The sequence below is a fragment of the Limulus polyphemus genome, unplaced genomic scaffold (genome assembly GCF_000517525.1).
Source record: "Limulus polyphemus unplaced genomic scaffold, Limulus_polyphemus-2.1.2 Scaffold388, whole genome shotgun sequence".
NCBI lineage: Eukaryota > Metazoa > Arthropoda > Merostomata > Xiphosura > Limulidae > Limulus > Limulus polyphemus.
Genome location: NW_013665998.1, coordinates 179,007 through 188,455, shown reverse-complemented (window position 1 = coordinate 188,455; position 9,449 = coordinate 179,007). Strand labels below are relative to the sequence as shown.

The 9,449-nt window shown below is 33.3% G+C and overlaps 1 protein-coding gene across 1 annotated transcript in view; it reads left to right on the top strand.

The window, feature by feature from the left end:
* Positions 1-3,083: 3,083 nt before the first annotated feature.
* Positions 3,084-9,449, top strand: part of LOC106457891 (ly6/PLAUR domain-containing protein 6B-like) — a 16,428-nt gene continuing 10,062 nt past the window's right edge. Inside the window, exon 1 of the mRNA XM_022383961.1 lies at positions 3,084-3,243. The gene's annotated coding sequence lies outside the window, so the exon portion shown is untranslated. The remainder of the gene's footprint in view (positions 3,244-9,449) is intronic.

Sequence of the window (9,449 nt, the reverse complement as noted above, 5' to 3'; positions counted from 1 at the left end):
TTTAGAAAATTCTGAACAAGGAAAACAAGAAATCGCTAGGACATTGCTAAACTTTAGTACAATTAGCTTTGATTGTTGTGACTTGGTATAAAACTTCGTAGAGTTAGGAAGACCGTGAATGAGTTTACTTTTTTATTTCACTTAGATAGAATGGTAATAAATGTAAGTTCAGTCTTTAGTTAGATGGATTTGAACTAAACCTTACCAGTCCTATGTGAACAATCTATAATGTAGGCTTATAGAGGGACTACACGTACAAATAACTGTTATTAAAATTGAATCTGCCATTGACTGTGTCATTTGTTTTAACTAAGGGTTGTACTTATGATTTGAAATGATGTGATAAACAGTCCAAAATAGCACATATTTGCTCACAACTGTACACGTATATGTATAGAGAATACAGACGAATATAAGCATGAAAACATCTGCGCGCGCACACGTCAAACTTCTCACAAATCTCAACTTGTGAAGTCAGAAACGTAAGTTAGGTTCTACCAGCGAACAATAATCTTTCTCAGATTGTACTCTTGTTATACATTTCCTGTTAGTTAGTATAATTTCTCATTTCTAGAGGTAGTGCCCGTAGTGATCAAACAAAAGATGGATCTTAAATGCTATCTTTACACACTTCTGATTTTGAATCCGAAATAAGGCAAATTGAGGGGAATGTGAAAACATTTTCACTTTAGTGATTTATATCTCAAATACACATCTAAACTTCGATTGGAAGTTCAGTTAAACAAACGAACACTTTGCGCTTAAACGTATATTACCAGCTTGTGATGAAAGCTTAAGTATAATCACGTAGAAACTCAACGCACTGAGTAATATTTCACGAAGCCAATCTGCCCATTACTAACTGGTCCACTGGAATTTAACGACCACGATTATCACGCCTTAGGTGAAGGCAGCTTGGGCAGCTGTGCCTTCACTACCGTATTGATTATTCCAGTAAATACAGCTTCACCTCGCACTGAACAGGAGGGTACGGTTCCTCGCCTCTTGAATCTTTCCACGTTAATAAGCACTGTCATCAAAAGGTATTTACTGCAAAATCGAATGTCAGCAGTTTTGAAAGACGGTTACTGAAGTCTTTGCCATGAAGTACAAAAGAAATTGTATTCGTGTTAGCATCGATTCTGTGTAATACATCTTAAGATACAGTAACAAACAAACCACAGTAACAATCAGTTTTTGTACATTAACTTTGCTTATCGAAGGAAAATAACAAAAGCAATCTTTTTTTTTTTGGTTTTGGTTTTTTATTTATCATATAAAACACACAGTATCACAGTATTTTTGAAATCGTTTTTGTTTAATGATTAAAAAATGAAAATGAATAAGAGTAAAATAATTCGCTCAAATAAAAACATTTTGTTGGGGATATATATTATTATTTATTTCCTTACCTTATTTCCTTATTAAACAGAACCATTCCTGAAAGTCATATAAAAAGTCTGAAATTAAATAAATTACTTCTTTAAAAGTCTTAATGCTTTGGCAATTTTGACGTTTTACCACTGTTTTGTGTTGTATACAATATAATTATGACAGTGAAATATTGTTGAAATTATTCAATTTACATAAATACGTTAGAGTAATGCTGTCGAAAAAAATATAATTATCTCAGTAATATATATATATATACATAGATAATAAACAAGATAATTATATGTGTTGGCGATTGTTTGTTTGTTTGGTAATTTGCACAAAGCTACACAAGGGCTATTTGCTCTAGCCATCCATAATTGTTGACTGATAGTTAAAAAGAAAGGTAGCTAGTTAACAACACCCACCACCAACTCTTGAACTACTCTTACGTAAACATATAACAGGATTTTGTCGTAACTCGTATAGCATACCCACGGCCACAGAATGTGGAACTAGATTTTTTGCGGCAACGGGACTCTAACCATGGACTGTTGGAATCATAGTCCGGCACGCTAATTACTAATCATGTCCTCATTTTGGGTGAAATACCATAATTATTTTTATGATACTATGTAAAAAAATGTAATTATATTATAGGTACATAACTGAAAAGCATTATAGTGTTAATGATACATTATTGTAATTATTGTTTTTTGTTGGAACGGCATAGTTATCTTAATAGTAGATTATTGGCAGTATATAATTATATAAATGTTAAAATACAAGAATCGACATTCTTTGACAGAGTACTCCCTAGTGGCTCGGTAAGTCTGAGGGCTTATAACGCTAAAAATCAGATTCCGATAACTGTAGTGGGCACAGTGCAGGTAGCCCAATTCTTTAGCTTAGCGCTTAACAACAAATGAGCAAGGAAATCTTAGACATAACTATAACTACATTAGGTGTTTAATGTGTTACATTCAGCAGAGGTGATTAGGGCGCTCGACTCGCATTCTGCGGGTCGCGGGTTCGAATCCCCGTCACACCAAACATGCTCGCCCTTTCAGCCGTGGGAACGTTATATGTGACGGTCAATCCTACTGTTCGTTGGTAAAAGAGTTTCCCAAGAGTTGGCGGATGGTGGTGATGACTAGCTGCCTTCCCTTTAGTCTTACACTGCTAAATTAGAGACGGCTAGCGCAGATAGCCCTCGTGTAGCTTTGCGCGAAATTCAAGACAAACAAACTTTCAGGAGAAAATGAGATTAATAGATTAAAGGCATTCAATAAATTAGTTACTAAACTAAACAGAAAGTGCCTAACTTGAACTTCTTACATATTTATACAAAATACATCAAACACGTTATCAATTAGTTCTTTCTTCAGTGTTTTATTACTACTTACGAGAATAACTCAATAACTTTATTACATTATGACTAATCAAATGTAAAGGGATTTGTTGCCATGACATCACGCTTAGTCATCGCTACTCTGTGCAAAATACATGCTACAGAAACTATGTTGAATTGCACGTGTCTTGTGCACACGTGATCCCACCTGCACGAGAAGAGAGCCAGGGAGTCTGTCGATATACCCGGTAGCTAAAATCGACTTAGCCGAACCTGACTCACTTGCATCGCTCTGGCAGACAATAAATCTCTGATATAAAAACCGCGCTTTCGGAAACTACGCGTAAAGCTCGGACGCGTACTGGACGCGTATGTGCGTAAGAGAAATAACTAGACATTGTTGTTTCAGATTTTGGTTACATGTTCTCAGTCTCTGCTCTTTGCTAAGTTCTTTAGATGATCAGGATAATTGTGAAGTACAAATCAAGTATCTATACTCAACCAATCTCGTTACAGAATAGGTAAGTTTTATAAACTAAGCATTGTTTGATTGTAACAGCATTCACGAATCTGTTACACTTTATTTATTAACATAAATGAAATACAATCAACAGAAGATACTTTTAGGTGCCATTATTTCCTTAAAATGATGAAAGTCTTTAATTTCGTAAAGGAAATAAAATAGTATTTTTGAATATTTTAAATAAAAAACAACTATCAATGCACTAAAAAGTGTAAAAATTAAGCCCTACATATTGATATCAAACCTGTGATGAATTCAGGCTTTGTTTGAATTTCTTATACACTGCATGTTGTCTGTTGCCTATGTCTATGAATCTTATAAAGTAATCAACCTTTTAATTTTTAGATAGATGATTTAGTGTTGAATTTTGAAAATTTCAATAAACTTATAGTATACGTGCTTTATAGATTCGTTGAAAATAATAATTATACCATTATAAAATATATAATATATTTTCCATCAATATTGCAAAAATTTGTTTTTATTCGAGTTATTTATCACATTTATGTTCAGTTTAACCGACCATGATGTAATACTGTCTTCCTAGCATAACAGAACTGTTACTAACTAAAAATATATACAGGGGCTGTTGTGATTAGTCGTTTATTCAATATATCAAATATATATAAGATAAGAAATGCGAACACATAAAAGTACAAGAAACTCGATAAACAAGCCCTTTTGAAACAACAAAGACTATCTTTTGCTAAACAGCAGAATATGGTGGTTAGTCTATGACAGTGTGGAAATACATTTTGTTCTAGGAGTCGAAGATGTTGTCAAAATTTAGGATATTATAATGAAAAATATTATGACGATATTCGTTCATCACGAAATGCTCAGTGAACGAATTTTAATTGGTTTTGACTTTGAAACTCAACAGGATAAGGCCTTATTGTTTCACTGAATGGAGGAGACGGTGATATAAAAGTTATGAAATGTCCAACTCAAAGTCGCATTACTAATCAAATTTATCATTTTTTGAGCCAGTTAAGAATTAATGCTTCAAGAAGAAAAGTCAACTCATCTACGACAATTTTTGGAGATAATTCAGTAAAAATGAAAGAAAATAGCGGTTGATAGTCTAAAAAAAAAAAACAACAACCGGTGACGTTCATGACTGATCAAGAAGTCATATTGCTAAGACAAGAAAAGGAGCCAGTTAAAAATTAATTATTCAATGATATTCTGAAATGAATTTGTTAAAAATGTAATATTGAGTATAAAGATAACATGTTTGAGTGATTTTAGTTAATCAATATAACTCATTATAACTATGGTATATACTATGGTGCTATACTTTTGTTATAAATAACCATCGTCATTCATGTAATGTTAAAAGTTTGAATGTATTTGATCAATTATCTAAACATGATGCATTACCAGTTGGAAGCTTGTATTTTAGATATGTATGCAAAAGCCTTAAAGCTTTACTTTGTTAGTTATGTTATTGATTGAAGCTCAATATTCAGTATACTGGTTTACAAAAAAGCATGTAGGTTTTCAAGTTATCAGAGAAAACTTTGAAGTATTGCTTTTGAGGTCTTGATTTTAATTGTGGGTGTTTAAATGGTAAAACGCTCACAGTTATGAAGCGCCTTACTGAAGTCACTCTACCATTTGTTCTTGATACCTTTGTTTGTTTGTTTGTTTTTGAGTTTCGTGCAAAGCTACACGAGGTCTATCTGCGCTAGCCGTCCATAATTTAGCAGTTTAAGACTAGAAGGAAGGCAGCTAGTTATCACCACCCACCGCCAACTCTTGGGCTACTCTTTTACCAACGAATAGTGGGATTGACGGTCACATTATAACATCCCCACGGCTGAAAGAGCGAGCATGTTTGGTGTGACGGGGATTCGAACCCGCGACCTGCAGATTGCGAGGTCAAGCGCCCCTAACCACCTGGCCATGCCAGGCTCTTGATACCTTAATTTTTAAGACCCGCGGCCACGGAAAAGTAGGATATTTTCCTAAAAATTTTGGCCGAAACAAAATTATGAAACATATAATCGAAAACGCGCATAAAGCGTAATAGTAATTATAAGTAAACAGTTAAGCTGCATTAGTTGAGCTGATTTCAACACTACTTTCATATTTTCAATCGGATACCAGGAAGCATGGAAACAATAGTATCTGGCACAAAACAACGAAAGGAACATGCCATATTTGCCATGTTTGCCGTCTTTGTAATCCATTACCCTCATGCACTGCACCTACGATGTATATTAACTAAAATAGAAAGCGTAAAAGAAATCAGTTATCAAAATAGTAATAATAATAAAAAAGCGCGGCCATATCAGGGTCGAATTTTTCGCGGCGCCGGGTCTTAAAACAAAAATGAGACAGACAGTGGGATGTTGTTATGTTCTTAATGCAAAGTTACACAAAGGGTAACTTGTACTCTATCCACAGCGAAGAATCAAATCCCGGATTTTAGCGTTGTAAGTCTGTAAGTTTACCGTGGACCTAACACGTGGGAGAGGACAACAGTGAGATACGCGAGAATATTAAAATATACAAAGATATCACTGATATAATCTATCACTTAATATTAAAAATATATATATATATAATTGTACATGTAAGTATTAATCTATAAAAACAATCAAAGAATAATAAAATAATTACAAAAAGTAAAAAACCAAACATTCAGTTAAACTTACATAAAACCGTAAAGCTTATTCGACTCTCCATAAGTTACGAACCAGTCACAACGTGTGTCTTGGTATAGTGTAAAGAACCTTTGTCGATTACTTAACATGAATTAAAAGAAGACGTAAATCGATTACAAAATAAATTTGAAATCTTAATTTGCTTTGTTTATCCATACATGGCAAAAATTATTAAATATAAAATAATTTCTGTAATCTTTCAAAATGAGTGAAATGTCTACTATGTAAATGAGAACTGAATGATGAGGGTTGTTGATGATGTTCAGTTTTCGCCCAAAACTGCACGAGGCTAGGGCTACCTACGCTAGCCATCTCTAATTTTAAGGTGCTAGACTAGAGAGAAGGCAATTAGCAAACACAGTCAAATCTTATGCTACTTTTCAGTAACGACTAGTGAAATTGGCTGTCACATTATAACATCCCCACGTCTAAGAGCGAGAATTTTCAGCAATAGGTTGCGATCTCGCGACCCGTAGATTGTGAGTCCAGCGTTCTTGTCATCAGATCATGCTTGGTTTAAATGATGAGTGACTAATATACAAATTTTAAAAATAGTATTTATAATAGTCAACTTATAACGTTAACTATTTAATTTCGTTTAAATAAACACTAATTAAAAATTACAAAAGACAATGCATAAGCTTGGTATTTATTGTTCAACATGAGTCCGGCATACACTAAGAGTTGGTTGACCAGACTGTGGATAGGAAGGATCAAGGTTCGAGCAGCACTTTTAAGCGTTGCAGGTATAATGGACGTCGGTTGCTGTTTAATGGTTTTTCCCTTCTTCTGTTCAGCAGTTTTAAACGTTGCAGGTATAATGGACGTCGGTTGTTGTTTAATGGTTTTTTTCCCTTCTTCTGTTCAGCAGTTTTAAATTACGGATATCTCTTCGTGGACCTCACTGAAAACAAAATTATGTTAACTATATTCTTCATGTTGTTTAAACATAATAACCTATATAAATTAGTTGGTTGACATAATTATCAATACATTCTGTAGTTTAGAGTATCGTTCAAGCCGTTACGGAATTACAAGTAAGTTTTCTTTGGTAGAAGAAGATAGTTGTTGCCCGTTGAAACACTTGCTTTTTTTTTTTACTTTGCTTGAAATTCGTGATATCGGTTTCTTTTCTGTAGTTCTAGAAAAATCCCATACTAATATTTGTTTTTCTTTTACATTAAAAAGAGAATATATCCTTAGCGCTCCTATCATCACCTACTTACACTCATATATAACACAAAAAAATATATATACAGTGTTATTGTTTTTTCAGCTTTAAAGTCCTGAAGCAGGGAATGTAAGTCGATTTGCTGTATGATCATCTGAATTAATTGACAAATGTCTATGGGCTTAAGTGGGATGATATTGACAGCTGCAATGAAATATGATCACTAGGGCCACGAATATTTATTTTCGGTATTTCTTCATGGGAGGAAGAAAACCATTTATCTGCGACGCCTGAAGCTGTGAACGGAATTACCACTTTAGCATGATAGGGAGTATACGATGTAGATAGATAGGTACATTTTAAAACTTTTTATTAAGAACAACCAAACTAGTTTTTACAAGTTTGACATACCAGAACCAGTTAGTAAAACAAGGACAAACATATTCTTCATTACATTATATATATATATATCTATATATATATATATATATAGACGACTCTTATCCCCACACTAAGTAATATCTATAAATAAATGTTATAATATCATATATATTTAAAATGGACGGAAGATGGTGTGTGTATTTTTATTGTTGTTGTTGTTTTTACAAATTAAAGTCAAGATTTCTTTTATACATGATTGGCAACCTCAAACAGATAATAGCAAAATGTTAGATGGATTGTTTTAGATACTTTTGTTAAAGATGTTGAAAGAACGAAACTTTAAAGGCTTTGATGACTGGACGTAAAACTGCAGAGTTTATATTCAGTTTAATAAAAGAAAATTCATCAAACTGGTCAATCGATAAAATAACACAAAACTTGACAAATTCATAACCAGACATATGAATAGACAGCAACGTACAAATACAGAAAAATCGAATGATAGGCTGATATATATATATAAAGGTAAGTGAGGGATAAGGGATAAAGATACATGGAAAATTAGTTTTTGGATAAATCAGATAGATCAAACAATGAGTGCTGACAAAATAGTTTAAGAAGGAAAAAAACCTGGTAAATGACTTGTCATTTAACAGATTGAATAACAAGAGAGGAACTTATATCTAAGAAAAGTGAAGCCACAACGTTCATCTCTTAGATTTCTGTATCTTGTAATGAAGAATCCGATTGCTGCTTTTTTTGCTGTAGCCGCACACGCATCAACTCAATTTGATACTCTATGACTCATTGGACAAGTGACTGTCGTTGATTCTTCCCTCACACACTTCTGCATAATTTAAAACTCTTCATTCGACCCTCAAGATGTAACCTGTGTGGGCTTATATAATATTGATACAGAAGGTTGGCTAAATGCACTTACAGTAATTTCGTTCCTCTAATTTGGCTGTGTGACGGTGATTGGCTTGAATCCTGAAACGAGAAAAACAACTTATATTTCACACAATCACTTTTGTATTTAATATATGAAATGAATATATTTATTCCCTATTAGGCTTGATAAAACTGAAAGTCGCAAGTAATCATATTCAGATCATAAAGTATTTACATTTACAAGAGATAGATAGTATTTTGTGCAAAAAATCTATTTTGTTAATATTTTTTACTACCTATTGCAGTAAGCATGCAGTTACAGAGAAAACATTTTGTTGGCAAAAAATACAGTGAGAAACTTACTTAAATTCAAAATATACATTTTGTGTTAACAAACATTTCAGTCTGGGAATAAGTTAGTACAAGATGCAGTGCTTTTCCATAATACGGGGAAGATATAGAGATTTAAGATAAGAATTAATATTTAACGAAATTACACAAATAAAAGGCTTGACTTTTTCCACGAGAATGTGCTGTGATTGAAATTTTGTGTTTAGAATATGAAGCTTTAACGTACTTAAAGATAACTAGTCAAAACATTGTTGAGATGTGTCTGTTGTTTTGCCACTATTATTATTCTTGCTAGAATAATACAAAACTATTTTAGCATTTGTCACTCATGTTCTAATGTGCGTTAATATTAATTTTTTAGCCGCGGCTGAACGGCTCATAGAACAGCTCTGAATTATTTTGTTTTTTTTCAAGTACAAACTTTTAGTTCAGTGATCTGTCATCTCTTGACCAAGTTAAGATCTAATTACAGTTTTTGGACTCAGGAGGTCAAACCCTTTCAATTGATGTATTTAACCATGCCCAAGGTCTCATAAATTAATTTACTTTAATCCTGCCTAAAAGAATTTCAATTTGAGGGTAGGCTGGTAGATATCCTGATGAATAATAAAATCGAATCGTGTATACGCGCACCCCTCGCTTGGTATTGCTGGCGCACAAAAATATAGCTAATAAAAAGGGGAAACAAAAGTCTCATAGATTAATTTACTCTAGCCCCCCCCACGTGGCACAGCGGTA